A 21,846-nucleotide genomic window follows, 5' to 3' on the forward strand; every position below is an offset into this window, starting at 1 on the left:
GTGTCAACTGTCCCTTTAAATACTTAGACACACATATTAGCCATTCAGTGGTAAACCTCAACTATTATACCTTCAGATAACTTTCTCTTGTATTTTAAGCACTGACACTTGAAGAGTGTGTTCTAGCTCTATCTACATGTATACCCGTACCAAACAAGCACACACACTGGTTCAGAATGCTGTGCAAATAAACTGATGCAACGTCTTGTCTTGCAAAAAACAAAAATGACACAACTTGTCAAGTGCAATCATTTAAAATGGCATGTGAATGCTTAGGCTTAGAAAAGAAGCGAGACAGGTGTGTACTTTCGGCTCAAGCTCACTGAAGTGGGGCGTCACATAGCCACAAGATAGTTTACTTGTGATAGCCCTGAGAGGAATGACAGAAGCGCCTCATTAATGGTGTGGAGCCAAATAAGTGTCTATGATGATGCAGCAAAGATGGGCGAACAAAGGTATGCCACTGCTTAAAATCTAGCCGTTGTCATTTTAGGTCCCTGAAGGTGTCAAAGTTCAGTTGTTTCAATAGTGAAGAACAACAAAGATTTAAGATTTTTTAAACAGCATCAGAGCCAATCCATTCTGGTTACCCTGGTAACCACAGACTAGTTTGAGGATGACTGCTACCACGAGTGTCTAATCACATACTCAAATTCAGGACAGAGCCGCTCTGCAAACCTTGACAAAAAGTAGACAGCCAGTTCTGGCAAGCCTTCAAAATGAAACAACCATAAGAGAAACTAGAGATTCACGAAAACAGTCACCCCAGGCTCTACGTTATCAGTTGTGCAACACTTGATCTGGGGTGGCAAGTTAGCAGTCAGAAGAATGTACTCAAAGAAGGATTAAAAGTGGCATCAGCCCTGCCAAACCATCTCTGTGGAAAATGAGATGAGCCAGGCTGTGTTTTTGGCAACAATGTGCTGGTGTGTCGAGGCACAAGTGTTTACCCTAATCTGAAAAAGCTGGCAATGTTAAAGGACTGGTTCACCCAAAATGAAAATGCTGTCAGTATCACCCCGTTTAACATTCTTATAACTATTTTATTTATTGTTTGATTTATTGATTTATTTATTCATTCTATTAAAAAAAGGTATACATTCAGATTAATGTCCTGTTAAATGTATGAGTTCATTTACTTAAATATTTGGAGTACAAATAAAAATCTGCTTGCTTAAACGTATAAATGCACTTTTGCCAACTTATTCATCTTTATAGGGAATGGTGCATTTGCATTTTTTAAATTTTTAAATTCTAGTTCCCCAATCATTGAGACACAAAAGAATGGATGGTGGGGGAAAAAAGTCATACAGATTTGATCCAAGATTTAGTCGACTGACTAAATGATGACAGCAAAAGACATCCCTCTATATATTTCTCCCAAAAAATATTTCCTTTTTTGGAAGTCCTTAAAAAAGTTTACATTAATATATTTCAATGTCTTGTGAAAAAAATGATAATAATAATAATAATAAAAAAACAGCTGATTTGTTTTTGTGCTGAAGTGAACAACAGTAATAATTTTTAATTTGAATTTAATTTGAAACAGCAACAAAATACGGCAATGAGACTGTTTATCATCACATGAAAATTACTATTGATTTTTAATAACAGAAAACTGGCAGTGATGCACAGTGTAATTGATTTACACACGCATATATATATATATATATATATATATATATATATATATATATATATATATATATATATATATATATATATATATATACATATATATGTATATATATATATATATATATATATATATACATATATATGTATATATATATATATATATATACATATATATGTATATATATATATATATATATACATATATATATATATATATATATATATATATATATATATATATATATATATATATATATATATATATATATATATAATATGATATCCTGTGTTTGGACCAGGGTCAACTTTTTCTATTTAGTGTAGCAGTAAGCTTTGTCTGTCCCATATGTGGCCACTTGTCAAGCATTAAAACCACACGTTTTATTTAAATTCTGAATGTGTTATCATATACAGCATGCAACGAGTGCCCTTTAAATTTCTTAAAAACTCTCACTCATTCATAACGATTCAAGTTCAAAAACAGAAAAAAAAAAAAAAAACCATGAATGTGACCACAGGATGAAACTTTTTAAATGTCTTTGTTAGAAAGAAGTTACCAGCATGATAGAACTTAGCATTGGACAAAAAAAAAAAAAAAAAAAAAAAAAAAAAAAAAAAAATTGGTGGCTGGAGTGGTGAGTGCGTGGATACCAACCTAAACACCTCTGATTGGTCATTGTGTTTTAGAAATCAACAAACATGTCTGTGATTGGCTACATTGGTCACCTCTGCAAAAGTGCATTGTAAAATCATTTGACGCTTTCCAAAGCAGAAGGGCTGGATACTTTTCCAAATCTATTATGTTATGCTAGTATTGTGAAGAAAACAGATGCTAGACCATGGGTTATGGGCAGATTTTCCACCTAAAAGCAATCTGAAGCAACAGCAGGCAGTTGTTTAAGACTAATATACACGCTAAACTCGTCCGACCATCTCCCTCGGTCCCAAAGGGGGGCACAGGGATGTCCAGGGGGGCCATGAGTGATGAGGCTCTGGTTTGGTCCTAAAGGACACTGAGACACAGTTAGACATTTGCAGTCATAGTACCATAATACCATATACTCTAAAAAATTTAAACTACATTTCAGAATCTGTTTTTGTTTAGGTATTTTATAGCATTTAATTTATATTTCTGTACACATAGCAGACACTGTAAAATAAACAGGGAACCGTGGGCCAACAAACTTCTCATTCTGGCTTGAAATAGTCAACAATTTCCTTCCATTGCCTAAATAAACCAATCCAAAAGTTCTGGATGTAAATCTATCATGATGAATCTGATGCTGCCTTTCTCAAAGGGTCACTCAGGTCTGTTCGTGTTGGATGAAGTATGCTTTACTAAACTTCCCCTCACATCTTTGATCAGAAGAGAGGAACATCTCTCATGACAGCATTGCTCTGATGTGGTCATCACGGGCTTCTCACTGAGATCAGGGCAGCTATGTTTCTTCTCATGTGCACTCCGCCCTTACACACACTCTCCTGGAATGAACTTTTCCTGTCTATGTACACAAATAAAACAATCTATCACAAGCTTCCAGACAATTAAACAAGTGTGGCACTTAAAGTGTTAGTTAACCCAAAAATGGAAATGATGTCATTAATGACTCACCCTCATGTTGTTCCAAACCCATAAGATCTTCGTTTCATCTTCGATACACAGTTTTCCGTTGAACCGTTTCAAACAGTGAGCATGATTTCATCGAGTACAACACGTTCCTGGATCAACATTCTTGTTGATCTTGGAACCTCATTCCAAACAACCAATCAGAATATAGATATAACTTTTCAGGAAATATCTGTTTTGGGGTTACAATCAGGGTTGGGTGCTTCTTTACCCTTGTTAATCAGCTATCATTTCACACTGATTTAGGAATAAATTATGGGTAAGGTTAGGTTTAGACGTAGGGATTGGGTTACATCTATATTTTAGACAATAATGTTGATCCAGGAATATGTCTTACTTGGCAAAATCACGGCGACCGTTTCAAATGATTCAGTTCAATTTGGTGAACTGGTTCAAGAAGAACCGGTTAAATAGAATGATTCGTTCGCGAACCGGACATCACTACACTGCAGTGTTGTGAACGCGTTCACAACAGACCCAGAAGAGAAGACAATGCTGAATAAAGTCGTCATTTTTTTTATTTTTGGACCAAAATGTACTTTTGATGCTTCAACAAATTCTAACTGACCCTCTGATGTCACATGGACTACTTTGATGATGATGTCCTTTCTGGACATGGACAGTATACTGTACATATATTTTCAATGGAGGGACAGAAAGCTCTCAGATTAAATCTAAAATTTCTTAAACTGTGTTCCGAAGATGAACGGAGGTCTTACGGGTTTGGAACGACATGAGGGTTAGTCATTAATGACATAATTTTCATTTGTGGGTAACCTAACACTTTAAAAGGAGCTAAATGTTAAATCCAGTGCATAGCTTAACAAGTATGGTTTTCGGTGAGGTTTCATTCTAGCAAAGGTTACAGAGCAGAAACAGAACAATGCTCAATCACAAGAGAATACAGAGAATTATGTCTGAATAAAGTCATTAACTGGGAGAGGATTTGTAATTAAAAGGGTGTTTGTGCACAAGCACAAAATCCTGTCATGATACACTGTGACTCCACTTTTGACATGTATATTTAAGGGAGATTTTCATTCAGAAAATGCTAGTACATTCCACAAATAACTACAAAGAAATTACAAGTAACTCTTTGAATTAAACATGAGATTTTGAATGAGAAAGTCTGAAATAGTGTAAAAAGCAGATCAGTAATTGAAAAATATTTTTTTTCAGCATAGTATAAAAAACAGTTTTTAGTGTTTTTTTTAGTTTCAGGCAAAACAGTGCCTAATGGATAATGGATGATGTTCAAAAGACCTGTTTATAAATTATCTATGTTGTAAACAATACAATGCATGCAATATACAGTTTATATCTTTAAACATGTCAAAAGAAAGTGAAGAAAAACGATTTCTATTTACATTTTTTTCATCCAGAGCCTTCTTCAATAGGCACATGTCATCGAAACATTATTGTTTTTTTTTTGTTTTGTTTTTTGTAAGTTCCTCAAAGATAATATATATATATATATATATATATATATATATATATATATATATATATATATATATATATATATATATATATATATATATATATATATAACATCAAAAGCATTACCCCAGTTTGTTAATGTTATATAAAGTTATATTTAATTTTTAATTACCCAGATAATTATTAGTGAAGCAAGATTTTATTCTTTACTCTAGTTCAATTACGAGACTGAACCAGCTGAATATTTTTGTGCCTTTGGCAGCATTAAAGATAGCATGCAGTATGAAAATGCACACATTCTTTATTTGGTTTGGTGACACAGTGCAGATGATTCCTATAATGAATGAGTGATGGAAAACACAATGTAAAAGGGTTGCTCCACCCCAAAATGAAAATTTTGTCGTTATTCACTTACCCCTATGTCATTCCAAAATTTTCATTTTAGGGTGGAGTATCCCTTTAAGGAGGTCTGTTACAATATTTCTATTTAATACCAAGATATTTGTTTGCTTGTTAGTTTAGGTTTTTGTTTTAGTGTAACACAGGAGCTCTTTGTTGTTTAAAATTTAAATGTATTAATTTATTAAATGTTTTAAATTACATTTTATTTATTTATTTTAAATTTAAATACTGTATGTATAATTGTGTTCCCAAATGAATTACTTTAAAAAAAAAAAAAAAAAAAAACATATTGTTGTCCACATGCAGACAATGTATTGGGGGCGAAAACGAACCTCAACCTCTATCAGGGACAGAATACCCTGTTTGCTTTCATCAAATGGTACAAATCATTTGTTATAATACATTTGTTTTTCAAACAATAATAAGCTATAGAAATTCATGGTCATGTCTGATTGTCAGTGCCAGCTGCATTGGCTTTAGCTGATTTAAGACAATGGTAGTGTATAATCTGAAAAATGTGAGCATTCCCTCTGGTTGCTTGTTTAGCTGTCGCAGATAATGCAAGGATGTGGAATAAATGGGATGAAAAGGCAGGATGAATGCACGCTTAGTAGACGGTACACTTTTATAGGTCAACAGACATACAAACATACTTAAGCATCACTAAATATTTATCAGAATTTCTGCTTGTTTTTGTTTTGTTTTGAAGCTGCATTTATTTCAAATATATTCATTGAATCCCTGAGTGAAAGCCGGAAATGTTCTCTGGCAACTGCTGTTGCTGTCAGTTTAGTGTACTGTTCAAACTCATTCATTTAAATGGTACTAATATTTTAGAAGTTAAAGGTGTGGACAGTAAGTTTTGTTTATGTTATGCTGGCCAAAACAGCAGTTGTATTGGACTTACACTGGCCATTGCCATCGTATAAGTAAGGAATAATTCATGATGCTAAATTATTGAAAAATAATGCACATTTGAGGTGGAATTGCAGCCACGCGTGAAGTGGAGTGTGCATTATTTTTCAATAATTAAAAGGATCAGTGTCAATTATTCAGCTTATACCATGGTTACAACCCCTCAAGACATGATCAGGTTTTTGTTCTGTGTGCAGGCCTAATAAATTATGTGTCTCATCCCAAGCCTCTGTTGCTAATTCCAAAACATAATTTTAGAGCTAACAACGGAGGCCTGAGCCACTGATATGCAGACTAATGCAGTTATGCATGTGTGAATAAACCAAGTCTGTGCATTTCAGAACAGTGTCTCTACTAATAGCAAAACTGAAAGTTTATCTGCTTCATGAAGAGCGATGTTATAATATGATTTGAGTCTTCAGTCAATGTGAGTTTATTTTATTTTAAATATATTTTTGAAAAGCACTATTTAACTATTTATTTGTAAAACTTTTCTAATGAATGAAAGACAAAACCAATGTGTGGTTTTGATTGTACCTTTTCTAGCATATACAATTTTTATTTATTCATTTATTTGTTATTCATGATACCATCCAAATCGACGTAGTAATATATATATACATCATTATATACTATATACAGTATATAATGAGATTATCTATTTACTGTTTTGATGAAAAATACAGGCCACACCACACTTTGTTTGTGAATGCAAACTGCAAGAGGTTAGAGAGAGAGGTCATGAGGCATTTATTTGTCATTTGCATGGTTAACACTTGGAAAAACTGGGCATTGAAATGCTTGTGGAGAGCACTGAGATTTTTGAGTGACTTCAGTGATCATAGACAGAAAGACACGGACGAAGCATTATATACACATAAGCGGCAGTAACAGATACAATAAAGTGAGACAGTTTTAAGAGTAATAGTGTTCAAAAGTAGCAAGTTTAGGCACACAGAAGTGAGACAAACCAGAAAAAGATAAATGTATGATCATTACAATGTTTCGTTTGGAGTGTGACCATATAGTCTGGCCAATAGATTTCATACAGGAAATGTGCATGCTTTGAGCTTTATTCTGATGTTTTGTCTCTGTGAAAACAAATAAAAAAGAACAGACACATTCATATGAATCTGAAACTGGAGATCTGAACAGTTTAGCAGTCTATCCCTTCTGGCACCACAAAGCGTTGAGGCTCTCTTAAGACCCCTAACAATAATCGAGACAATCCATCTTCTAAACAAACATGTCTCTCTTCTGACATCAACAGACCAGACTTGAGGTGGTATCATCAGTACATCTACAGGCCCAGTAAATGCTGCACTGTTCTGTCCAACGTGTTTCTCTGGAATATTTTGATTTATGGACCTCTCAGGCAATTACACTGCCAGTATGTTTAGATGATAATTCAGGAGGTCTTTGCAATCAGAGGATCTAATGAGGACAGCTGTATTGATTTGTTCATTGTTGCAAATTGGCTGAATTCAATACAGTGATCATTATAATTATTTAATGCGACATATTCATTACAGTTCATAATTCATTCATTTACAAAAAAAGGGGCTGTTCAGTAAAAAAAAGAATAATAATAATAAGTCAACCTTTTGCATGGCTTTTTTCAGTTAAATTTACTTTATTATTTTAAGTAAATGCATTCATTGAACTTAAACATCAAGCTGCCAAGACTTCCATCATGATAATTGCCTATTTATATTAAGCAGTATATCTTTGTAAGCAAAGATTTCTTAAGTTTTGTAACCTTAAAATGAGTTATGTGCAAATTATTTACTTCATTTATATAGTCCTAAAACATTCATTATGTGTTTATTTTTATTTATTTATTTTATTAGAAGTGTACACAATGTGCTATGTGCAAATTGTCTTCACATGAACACTCAACACTTGAAGTGTGAAACATGTTAAGTCATGTTAAACAGAAAACAAACGCATCCTGAAGTCACAAGACAACATTTATAATTAAATATGATTATTTTTCTTCTTTTTCTTTTTCTTTTTCTTTTTTCAGACACAGGAATCACAAGTGATAATCCATCATGGGACCAAAAACATACAGATATATGTTGGCTCACTTTCATTCTAATTTACATGATTAAATACCACTGTGTTGTCTACAGTGCCAGAACCTTCTGTTCTCTGACTTTCTCTTTCCATTCTTCTAAGTACACTGAATTCACAGAGCACATTTCTTTTTCTCTTTTTCATATTGATATCAATCAGTGATATCCAGCTCTGTGAGCGGCTGCACCGAATGGGCCTCCACAAATGTGTCATATGGAAAAGACTTAATTCGATTGAGTCTTGTTTAAAAATAAATAAATAAACCTCACAAGCAATGCCACGGATCCATTCATTGTGAAACAGGATGGCATATGTGTAATCATCCCGAGAGAAACAGTTGTCTGCATCATTGTCCATGGAGAGTCGGCTGGGATTTTTTAAAAAGGTAGTCACTGACAGATATAGGGGTCACACCTGGCCTGGTGTAGCAGATAGTCAGCACCCAACACTTCCCCTGCTGTCTTTCACAAAGCAGGGATTTTGACACTTCCTGCTCAGGGGCTCTACGGAACATGCCTGCTTCCTGTCACCTTGCCATTGCCTTATTGCCATGGAAATGAATGCGACTAGACAGTGCGATAAGCGAGCCACTGAGAGAAGGAAATAGGGAAGAAGAGATGCACTGTACTGTGAAATCTCTGATATATTATGAAGATGTTCTCTACGTCGCAGTGTGGGTTCAGAAAAAGCATTTATTGATAAACAATGCGGCCAATGTGTAAGCTAAACCTTTCATCAGACTTCAGATATGGGTGGTGGGAAAGTTCAGAGATGCCCCTCCATCCACAACATCAACAAATGGCCGCTTCATGTCTGAGGAGCCTGGGGTGATAGGTCACAGCAGCGTTCGCCATCTGGGAGATGTCTACCAAATTCTCACAATGATTTCATCTGAGAGGAGAAGAAAGCACACCCACATTAAGCTTTCACTCAAAAAAAATAAAATAAAAATAAAAATAATTCATCAGTCATCACAAATGTTATTAGCATAAGATGAGAGCCAGCGAGAAACTAGCACATGAATTATTGCAGCTGCTGGGAAAAGGTGCATTAGGAAAAGGTTACATGCACTGACCTAGAGGAAAATGTTAAATATTCTATAAAAAAATGCAAGTTATGTGCTTAACCTAAAATATAACTGGGGAAATACAACAATTCACGCATTTCCGTGCTAACACAGGCGCTGGCTCATCTACTGCTGGAGCAGAACGCTGTGAAAAGCGATGTCTCCATAACAATGTGTGTGTGACACATTGAGGAACTGAAGCCCCCCAGTGGGCTGCTTGCTGGTCATCACGCTAACAACCTACCATCAGCACCACAGTAGAGGAACTCAACCTCACACTCATTTAACACACTCACACCGCCACCTGTGTCTGTCACCACCCCTTCCGAAACAGTTAGCACAGCTCCGGAGAAGAAGTAAAGTTCATGCTGTGTGAACAGAGATATGATAGAAGAGATTCCGTTTTCATCCTGAAATGATTAACTGCAATGTACACACACATCAACAGAGCAATAAATCAACATACATCACTGTCTTAAAAAAAAATAAAAATAAAATTCCTCTGTTTTTTACCCATTCATGCATTAATTTGTCTTGCCATCCTTTTAAAGTGCTCTTAATGTAATGCTAAGCATGCATATTTCATTTAGAATTTAATACATGTGCAATAGCAATTTTTGCAGTCATTGTAAATACTGTATAATCCATCCATCCATCTTCTTGATTTTATGAGTGAATCGGTTTTGTGTAGGGGCACACTTTATATATAAATAATCAAATAAATAAATAATTAAACATGCCTTTATTGTAAAAAAGTGTGAAAACGCTTCAGTCAGAAACGTTTACTTGATTAACTGTAAGTTAGTTTAACCATTATATGGTGAAAAACTATAATAGATCTAAAATTTAATAGGTTAAATGGGACATTCCATACAATTCTATAGAAAAAATAAAGTTTTTGGAAGTGAAATAGAACATCTCAATTACAGTGAAAACTCTTAAAAGGAATATTAGTAATTGAAAAGAGTACTTTTTGGCTGCTAATGGAATATCAGTAGTTTAAATGCTTGAAGCAGCTGAAAAACACAATTTTTGCATTTTATATACCTCATGGATTTACAGTGTAGAAATTTGTGAAAACTCTGTATTTGTATTTGTCAAAACAATAAGTTAAATAAAAACAAATTTAAAAATAAATTATTTTAAATAAATAAAAAGAAAAATCAATTTAAAAAAAGTAAACAAAATTAAAATTAAAAGGAAACAAAATACAAAAAAATAAATAAAACACTTCTATTCTTCACTTCCGTTCTTTGAAACTGACCAAGTGAGGTGAATCACTAACCCTGGGCTGGTGAACTGTTTTAGAGCTGTGCTTATGCATGACTGTACTTCTAGTTAGCCAAAAGTATTTGGCTCTATTATTTGCTGGCTAGCTCTGACAACATCTGCCATTAATGGCAGGAACTGTTACCTTTGGAAGGGGTGGGGTCGATAAAACAAAGAACAAGTCATCCTGCGCAACAGTGTCCCCTAGTGGTAACAACTGACAAACTTTCCTGTTGGGAAATCAAATCAATCTCTGAAATGTTGTCAGGATACACAGGGAGAATCAGAAGTCTAAATCCCATTAGTGAAAATGCCCTTATTTTGTATTTTAGAATTTATTTTTCCTCTTTACAATTGACCTCATCAGCATAATCCAAGTTTGAACAATATTTTAGCTTTGGTTTGTCATGTTTTGTTTGAATGGCACCAGCACTTGTGTTCTCCAGCATTAGCGGAGATGATCCAAAGAGAATATTGTCGGAAAAATAACATCTGGCAAAGGAGTTCACATGATCAAGGCCACAAAATGGTATTATTTGACCTAGAAATAATCTTTTTTTTTTTTTTTTTTTTTTTTTTTTTTTTTTACATGAACTGTATAATGATTCATTTTTACTAATATGTATGAGCAATCCAATTAAAATTATTTGTCATGTACATTGCAGCCTGACTACAATCTGTATCAGTTCTGCTTACAGGGAAGCCTGGACCACATTCGTTTGTCCAACCCTGACAACTCACCGACCACTCAATTCGCAAAAAATCAAGACTCTCTAACCATGCATGAAATGCATTTTGTCTGATGCAACTGAACAGAAGCTCTTTCCAGCTTTAAAGTCCTCCAGCCAAATCACTAAGCCACAACTAAAAGAAATACCTTCAGAGAAAACAAACAAACAAAAAAACATAAGTAAACTCTTAACTCCATACAGCATCTCTCCAAACACAAACATGCACATGCATACACACACACGCGCACACACACACACACACACACACACACACACACACACGCACGCACGCACGCACGCACACACACACACACACACACACATTAGCATCCAACAGCTAAATAGGTTCAAAGACATCTGTGAATCAAGAATATTGACTTCATTACTCATCACTGTTGTAAGTGAGAGAGACTGCATGCTAACAAAGGCAGTTTAATTTAATTAAGCCTTCAAGCTGCCTCACAAATGTATGTGACTGTATTCAACCTACCTGCTCACCCAAGAGACACTGAAAAAAATCTAATAAGTCATTCAGACACAATATGTTAATTGACTTTTTTTTTTCTTTGCAGTTGGCAGACTTAATTAAGCTCTCATTTCACTGGAAAGAGGAAAGAGACACGGGCCCTTACCATTAAAATCTGTCTGTGTGTACAGCAAAGCTCTACTAAGAGACATAGCAATAGCAACAAGGTGAGTCCACCCACACTGCTGGAAAACTGCAGGCAGATATTTTCACCAGACCGCTCCCCTGATTAAAGTATAGTAGTAGTGAAGGACTAAAAACTCTACTATGATTTCTCTACTATGCGTATTACAGCAAATTACATTCAAAAGCTTTTGTGGAGTGATAAAATGTTAATTTCTTTTGAACAAAATACTGCTGCTTTAGACAAAAAGCTTTTTAGATTATTACAGTATATTAAAAATACCACTGCGGATTTCAAAAGTCGCTGTACAGCAATGAACTCATCACTGCTAATGGGCTTGATGCAATAACTCAGTGCTTTTCTAATTACAAGGACGTCTAATTACAGGCTGAATGGGAATGAAGTCTAAACATAGAAAACATTGATGCAATAGAACTGTCACATCCCTCAGATTTGGAAGCACCTTTGAGCTGTTTTCACAGAGACGCTGTTCAGCTTTTGCTTCGCATTGAGGAAGGTCACTCCGTACACTGTGCTGTGAAATACTCACATTACCAATAAACGAGGGCTGTCAGCATCTAAAAATGTAATAAAGTGAAATGCTTGACGAAATGGCAATTAGAGATGAATGATATATCCATATCATATTAGTTATTGGTCGACACTGAAGACTTTAAAGTGTATTGGATATTAATTGTACATGCACATTTCTTCTAATTTTACAATTATAAATAAATACACACATACATAAATAAATAGGGTATATAAACTGTCACTAAGACCCTTTCGTGTGGTATGCATTTGTACCTTATATACCCTTAAAGGGTGCATTTTATTACCTTAAATGTACATATTTGTACCTAAATGTTACAGTATCTATTTAAGAAAAGGTACTCCAGTGACAGTTTTTGCACATAAAAAAATAAATAAAACAATCTCATGCCAGAGTGACATGTTACACTGTGCAAAGTTTAAAATAGCTGATGGGTTATGATTTCCTTGAGCAGGTTATGAACAGAACACCTTCCTGGAACAATGTTTGCACATCATTGCCATCACAGCAACAGTAGGGCATTATTTCATAGATGTTCTGAGGAGAGACTAAAAAAGGTTTCATGGTTCATAAGTTTTTCCTCCAAGGTTGAAAATAATACAAACAGCGTTTAAACGCATCCCTTCTCACAGCTTCTTCTGGTACATTTGAAGTATTTATTTATGAACACACTGCACAGATATACATGAATAAGTCCTGCTCATTCCACGCTAAAATGTCAAATTTGGAAATGTCTTTCCGACAATTACATGCCCACCACACTAAACATCACAGCGGCATTCCGATAAAGTGACATTCATTATTTTCCTCCCACTGTTGTTGAAACCAGAGCTGTGCTTTTCTTCATGTCTCGTCATTTGCTGTGGTGGACATTCCCCTCATGAGCAGAAATATAAAGGCTGGATGAGACTTAATGAGCAGTCACAGATAACCATCCAAGATCCTGTTTGCTCTCTTGTCGACAGGCTTCTCCTCTGAACCAATTCATCTTACAGTGCAAAAGATTTGAAAGTGGGACAAGGCCAAAGCGAGACTGGCCAATTGTCAAAACCTTCACTTCAAACTCTACCCGTGGAACAATTTGTGTTTGTGTATGAGTCTCCTCAGCCACTTTTGTTCACCTAGAGCCCATATGAAAAGTTATTCTAGGTCCAGAAATGTCTCCATTGGTTGAACAAATAACTAGAATAAATAACTGTCTAACCACATTAAACAAAACCTCAAATTAACCCAGAAATAATTTAAACATTATGGAAATGATGAGATATTCACCACCTTATGCACTACTGTCATAAATTTCAGACTAATACTACCAGAAAAAAAAAAAAAAAAAACTAAAAACAAACAAAACTATTGACAATCCATGTCTGTCTATTTCAATCTTTTAAGCATTGCTTTATAACTGGCAGTTCTCTTAATCATGCGGATTCTCTAGTGCACATTGCTAGACTTGACTATGCAAAACTTGAACTGGATGCAAAATAAGAGTGCATTACCATTGTTACAATGAGAGTCAGAGACGTTTGGATCCATATGCAGAACTTTATTACAAGAATGGTCGGACAGGCAGTAATCATGAACGCCGTCAGGTATGTCAGAGATATCCAGAATCAATATCAGTCAAAAGCAAAGGTCGGGGCAGGCCGCAGAGAATCAAAGGCGGTATACACAATCCAAAATCAGACATGGGAAGAACAAACACAGGAAAAATTATCATAAATTCTAGATGGGGCTAAACAAGACGGCGTAATGATTAAGAGTCCAAACACAGTATATAAAGGGGAGTGGTAATGGGGAACACCTGGTGGTGATTAGCCCTAAGCACAGGATTATGGGTCCTGAGTGAGTCCTGTGTGGAGTGCCCTCTACTGAAGTTCATGGGCACTCCAGCTGACAATCATGACATAGCGAGTCAATGTCACTTCGGGTCGACGGCACATGAGAGCAAGTCTGGTCAGGTAGGACTGAAACAGAGAACATGAACAGGTTAATGGCGGCCCCAGTGGCCATGATGAGGTGGTTTGGGAGTTCAAAAAATGGCCTCCATAGCCATGACAGGGCAGGTGGTGAGTCCATGGATGGCCTCTGTGGCCATGACAGGACAAACAGTGAGTTGGTGAATTGCCTTCGCGGTCATGAAAGGCCAGAACGTGAATTTATGGATGGCCTCCGTAGCCATGACAGGAATGAACAAGAGTTCATAGACAGCTTCCATAGCCATGACAAGACAAAACAAGTGTTCATAGGCGGCCTCCATGGCCGTGACAGGACAGGTGGGGAGTTCCTGGATGGCCTCCGTGGAGCTGACAGGATAGGACAAGAGTTCATGGATGGATACTACTGACACCTCCGAAGGTTCCGCAGCAGTTGCCGCCACCTCTGGAGGTTTCACTGTCGTGAGGAAAGAGGACCAGAGAGAGCAATTTGTGGAGCAAATACAGTCTTTAATGACCAAAACACAGGAGCTTGAGAATTCTTGAAAAAAAAAACAGAAAAAGTCCCAAAGGGAAAAAACTGGAACCAAAAACTCGTCCTTGTACAAAAGGAGAAAGCAAAAGCCACCGGCCGCCCAGGCGGATTCAGTACGGTGGACAGCTCCGCAACCACACAGTAGAGAGAGAGATCGGCAGGTCAGGAGACGAGCAGTGGCTAAACTTCAAGGCTCACACTCACAGCAACCCTGAACAAACAGGACTAAGACTGGGACAAACAACAGGGGATAAGACATACCAGGTTAGCGAATCTTAGAGGAATAATCTGGCAAGGCAGGTAGGGAGGGGAGGGAAAGAAGTAGGAGTGCTAATCAAAGGAGAAGAGGAAACAGGTGCGGGAAGCCAAGCGCAAAGAGTAGCGCAATGAGGAGCAGCTGAAGGAGATTAACAACAGAGGAAAGGTGAGTGCAAAGTAGGAGAAGAGAAGAAAAAGCGTCAGAGAGAAAAGGGGAGGGGGAAAAGGGGAAAGGGACATTCACAACAGTAAAAGTCTCCTTGACAGCAACAAAACAGGCTGAGAGAACATTGCTGGGTGCAACAGACCGGATGTGACGAGGCTCTGGAAGTTTAGCTGAGACGTGACGAGGCTCTTGATGATCTGTTGTGGTATGACTGGGCTCATATAGATCAACTTTGACTTGACCTTGTTCATGAAGTTCAACGTTACTTGATTTTGCTCTTGAAGATCAACTGTGACCAGATACTGTTCATGAAGATCAACGGTGACTTGACTTTGTTCACGAAGATCACCGGTGACTTGACATGACTCATAAAGTTTAATTGAAGTTTTACTTGACTCATGGGTGTTAATGGTGACTTGAGCTGACTCTGGACGGTCAGCGGTGACTTGACTGGACCTTGATTCCGTAAAAGATCAACGGGGACCTGACTAGGCTCTGGAAGATCAACGGGACCTTACTTGACACTGGAAGGTCAACGGGGACCTGACTTGACTCTGGTTGGTCAACTGTGGCTGCCATTTCATGCTGGAATGCCGGATTGGCGGCCATCTTGTACAGTGTTGCTGGGCTGGCAGCCATCTTGTGTAGAGGCACTGGGCTGACGGCCATCTTGTGCAGAGGGGCTGGGCTGGCGGCCATCTTGTGCAGTGCCACTGAACTGGCAGCCATCTTGTGCAATGGCGCAGGGCTGGCGGCCATCTTGTGCAGTGGCGCAGGGCTGGCGGCAATCTTGTGCCGTGGCTCTGGAGTGGCGGCCATGACGTGAGTGAGTCTGGGGTCGTGTGCCTCTGTGACACACACAGTGATTACACAGTGAGTCAGAGACGTTTGGGTCCATATGCAGAACTTTATTACAAGAATGGTCGGACAGGCAGTAATCAGGAACGGCGTCTGGTAAGTCAGGGATATCCAGAATCAATAACAGTCACAAGCAGAGGTCGGGGCAGGCGGCAGAAAATCAAAGGGATACGGGAAGAACAAACACAGGAAAAACGCTTGGAAATGCTAGATGGAGCTAAACAAGACTTCAAAATGATTTAGAGTGCAAACACAGTATATATAGGGGATTGGTAATGGGGAACACCTGGTGGTGATTAGCCCTAAGCACGGGATTATGGGAAATGGAGTTGGAAATGGGTCCTGATTGAATCCTGAGTGGAGTGTCCACAGGATACATCTAGTGTAAAATAAATAAAGATATGTGGAATATATACAAGGTGAATTCTGTTTCTATTTTAACATTTAGAAAATTATTATGCCAAGTTCCAAGGGGTAAATTTACCCCCTGGGTATCAGTTTTATTTCTTGAATACAAGGTTCCTTTATGATGGTAAAATATAAGCACATGTGGCAGTTTTTAAGTGTATTAGAACATCATAGCCCTTGATGAGGTGCAGGTTCATAGATCTGTGACTAACTGTGTCCTGAGGGGGTAGAGGCTGTTCGGTTGCTTCAGAAAACTTTTAATGAAGCTTCAGATCTATTTTCATTGAAGTTATATTTTCCATTTGGTGGAAGATACTGTAAAAAAAAAAATATATATATATATGTATATATATATTACTATTTATCAGTGATATGGTGAAATCACTTGACGTATTTGATGAGAAAGGCATTTTCTCTACATTTGTGTACTTTTTAAAAGCCAGAAAAATAAATTAAAAGTTATATGTATGTGTTTGTGTATGTCTGTGTTATTTGATATACTGATGTAGACAGTCATGCTGCTCAAGACATCAAACACTGGTAAATTACAAGAGATCTTTTCAGATGTTGTTGGATCTATATAGTTCCCCAAAAATGAAAACACAGAGATTATTTACTCACATTTAAATAATCTAAACACTGTTTTCTTTGTGGAAAAAGAGCAGCTTGGGCATTTTAAAATAATTATCTGATAGTTATCACCTTCTGTTTTCAATGTATGGCAAAGAGCAGTTTGGACATTTAAAGCCTCTGTGATGAGTGGGGGGGACCGTGGGAACGGGCGAGGCCGGTGGAGTGATTGGAGACTGAAGGGGAAATAGGGCTGGGTGTTATGACGATATGTATTGAGAAAATTATATAAAATGTCTATTGTTACAAATAGCACAGAACTAAATTCTTCAGATATACAAAGATTGTATTCACTAATATTACTTATGAGAAAAAGTGCAACACACAATATGACTTAACAGTCCCACTTCTCAATAAAAGAGCCAATCACTACCTGTTAAAGTCAATGTGTCACTGTGGTTGCAGTTAGAAGCTTTGGTTGCTAATATTAGCTGGTCAAGCCTGAGAAAGAAGCTTTTTTTTTAAACTGTTTGAGCATATGAAACAAAATTTATGACGATTGGTGGAATTGATTGGAAGATTGGTAAATAAATTTGGAGAATCTGACGTTTGCCCTTCCAATGGTTGAATGTGATTTCACCAAGTTGTAGCAGAAATGAGTCGAATCAGACAAATCAAAGAGTCTATCAGAGCTGTGTGCATTGAAACGAGAGCTGAATTCCTCAGGAAGTCATAAATCAGTTCTAGTGCCACAAGAACCAAGCAAGATAACCAACCAACCAACTTGTTCACACAACAGCTTTCAACATTAACACCAAAATAACAATTATTGACAATTTTAATTCGAAGAAGAGATTGTCAAATTTATTGTTCGTGATTGGAATGCAACGCTGGACATCACATGTAAACCCAGGAGATCAAGTTAAATACTTGCATTGACTTCCCCCCCCCCCCAGCCAGTGAAACCAGACTGAAATTCCTAAGGGGGAAGGGCTTTAAACCTTTGTCTTCACAGAAAAGTCCCTTTGCCAGAGAATGGCAAAGAAACTGCTTTTTATACATTATATATGGACCAGAATGAACTCAAAAAAGACTTATGAATGAATCATTCCATTGCTTAACTCCATATTCATTTACGTGTAACCCACACATTTGACTATCATGTATAATCACTTTTTGTGTATGTCTTTTGATAACTATAGGATACCTAGTCATGTCTAGTATTCAAATAATCGCATTTTCTTGCTTGATATTGTCCTGACAATCATTTATTTGTAAAATATATCATAATCATGTTATAGGAATCATGTCCAAAATTAGACCCTGTGAGGCAAGAACCACATGCTTGGTAAGATAAACAAATGATTTATGATACCCACCCCAAGAACATATCTGATTGGTCAAGGCAACATTTGAGGGGTGGCCAACAAGGAAGTTTTAAATACTTTGGATCCCATGAAATTTTGCTTTTAGTCTGCTTTTAGTTCTAGTCTAGCTGCTGCTATTAGCCATGTCGGCTTTTAGTTCCAGCCTTGCTCGTGCTATCAGTCATGCCTGCTCTTAGCTTTTAGCTTGTAGCTTTGCTACCTAGCTTTAGCTTGTAGCATCTAGCCATGCGGTAGTCATCATTGTTCTTTGAGCGCGGTTCCAGCGTGCCTGCCTGCTGCTACTATGAGAAGGAACACAACCTAGTCTCGTCAAACTTTATTTATTTTCTTTTCCGTTTGAGAGTTTCGTGTTCTGAGTTAAGTTTTGTAACGTCCATTCAACTTCAACCAGCGAACACGACTCTGCACTTTCAGCCAACGCCCAACAACCACGGGCTTCCCAAGACGTCACTTCAGAGACTGAACTTCCAGCCAATCAGCGACCTCGGGATAGCCCTTTCACCGAGGCTCCTTCTTCACAGGAGATGCAAGTAACTTTACCTCCAGACTGTGACCTTTACTGGTGTATCTAATATAATTTTAACCTCATTGAGGAACTCAATGCGAGCGCTAATTACGTGATTGATGGTTGTTCATGTTTATGCAATTTAACGTATTGCTGTTAACTTGGGATTCCATATTTCCATTCTCTTAAACTCATCTTTCCCTAACTTTTGACCTTCCTGCAACTTGTGTGAATGTGTGTGTGCGTGCGTTTATGTTAGATTAGTTTATATGTCTTAGATTTATCTAATAAAGCCTTATTCATATTGAAAAGAGAAGTATCTTGTGTTTTGTGCTTACAAGTTAATGTCTTAAACTGCCGATCTTGTTACTGTGCTAATTGATAGTGTTTTCACTATAGTTTGGATATTAGTATCCAGCGCAGATTTGATGTTAAACGGCTCGTTCACTGAACCGCAGGCGCGTCTCCGTGAACAGCCGTGAAACAGTGATTCTGTTCAAATTCCCTTTAAAATCTTAAATGATTCCCTTTGAGCTAAATTGACCTGTTTCCCTTACATTTATAATGGTGGAGAATGATTGCGGGCAGTTTAATCTAAATTGTGAGCATAAACCAAGTTATTTAATCTTTGATTTTGCTAAAGGAATGAAAGATGAGAAGCATGCGAGACCTGAGTATGTGTGTGTGACCCGTGACGTAAGCAGCGCGCGCTTGAATGAAAGGAGCTAGAGGAGACTTTAACTCGAGTCCGTCTCCCCTTTGTTAACAGCAGTAAGTGAACTTAAAAGTAAACATCTGAGATCGTACAATAAGGTAGAAATTGAGCGTGTTCCTCATTTGTGTAATGCCTTGTTTTATAGCTGATTTGATTTCACTGCGTGTTCCAGTGTCTCAAACGCTATCTCAGTCACTGTTTGCTGAACGGAGCTAAACTGTTAGTGTTTCAAAAGGGATATAAATCGGTGAATAAAGAATAGTTTTGAGCGGGTTCCTCAATCTATTTATCAAAGTCCCCGTATTCATATTTCATATAGTTTGATTGCCAGTGCGTGTTCCACTGCCGAATCAAATTTGATATTCGACTCCCCTAAGTTAACGTTAAACATTAGAGAACAATGTTTGCCCATTTGTATCCGTTCACAAAGTGAATGCAATCTCGCGTAACACTGCGTGTGTCCGAGAGTAATTTGAATGGGAGTGTTTTAAAAGCTTGATCAAGTAAATTTTAACTGTATACCAACAGCGAAGGAAAACTTTTATGTTTGTGTCCAGAAAAACTGGCACAGAGATTCAAATTGCTGAGATTGATATAACTGTGTTCCCTTAACTACAGCAGGAAGCTGCTATATCTGAATTAAGATAAATTTAACTATACAAACTGAGAGTTTAAGTGCCACATCGCAAAACCAACTGGAAGGCGGTGTTGTTATTTGTACAGTGTTCAAATGAGCCGACATTTCATGTAACATGCTTAACTGTATTTGCAACAATGCAACGATTCATGTGCTAATCCACTAGAAGGTGTTTTGGTTGCCATAGTGACGACGTGACCCGGAAGCCTAACGTACTTCCGGAGCAACTCTGAACTGTGCACGCGCAGCGCAGAAACTCCGCGGCGCTAAGCTAACGAAACCATTGCATTTACATTGAAGTCTATACTAAAGCCACTAGCCTCAAAGGTTAGCCGTTAGCATTACCATCCAGTGGTAGAATAATGTGGTTTGGGCAACGCTGACGTGATTTAACCATTTTAAACATCTTAACTAACACTTGTTAGTCCCTTTCTTTTTATCGCCTCTTTCTCACTAGACCATTTATTTTCATTTTACTAGAAAGGGAAATACTGACTCACAATTATTAATTGTCAAATTGAAATTTAATTGAAACATTAAATTTATTTTTAATCATTTAAAATTTCCCTCTCAGATCATTTCATATGATCTTTTATTTCTAGTATTCTCTTTTGGGTCTAATTATTTAGGAATGAATAAGCCTTGAACTTGGAAGTTAAAGTAAACTTATTCTTCCTAATTTTATTTATTACCCATCTGAATATATGCTATTCAGACCTTTACTTATTTGAATGCGTTTTACCCCTCTTCCTGTTTTGGTTATACACTTAACCACTATTGTTTTACGTATTGATTTCCTCTTTTTAATTTCATGTTTGCATATTTTGCCCATTTATTAATTTTTAATTTTCCTATTTCTTGCCATTCCTTTTGTGTATCCTAGCCTGGGAACGACAAACCTGAGCCCTAAAAGGAAGACATTGTTATCCCTCACTACGAGTTCAAATAAATTAGAAAGACAACTCTCTTTCACTTAAAGTTTATTTTGTTGATTAGTTGTGCAGCAACTAACAAAACTCTCTCCTTGTAGTTGAGATAACCGCTACTGAGACTTACCATCTCCGTCCTCTCTCTCCTTTACTTTCCTCTTCTCTTTTTACATTTGTAGGACATGTAAGAACCATCAATCAATTCTAAAGTGAAGTAAATACACAATCGTGCAAAGACAACGAATCATCCTATGAATTTGATTGTAATCATCCTCTCATTGTTCTTCCCTAACCTCCTACATTTGGAAACGCAATCCAAGTTTTAGCATCTCATCCATCGTTGAGATCAATTTAATAGAGATACGTGTTGAGCAACTGTCGCCTTCCGCTGACTCCCTGGTGGCGGTCCAACTGAAAGGTGTACGGTGTCAATCCTGTCAGACTAAGAAAAGAGATATCAGAATTATTATTGTATTCTTTTGTCCCAAGCAAGAAATATAATAATATTGTTTTACGTTTTTGATAACATTTAATTGGAAAAATAATTTTCCTCATTTGAAAAAACAGAAATTT

This window comes from Carassius auratus, unplaced genomic scaffold (genome assembly GCF_003368295.1).
Source record: "Carassius auratus strain Wakin unplaced genomic scaffold, ASM336829v1 scaf_tig00215732, whole genome shotgun sequence".
NCBI classification, from domain to species: domain Eukaryota; kingdom Metazoa; phylum Chordata; class Actinopteri; order Cypriniformes; family Cyprinidae; genus Carassius; species Carassius auratus.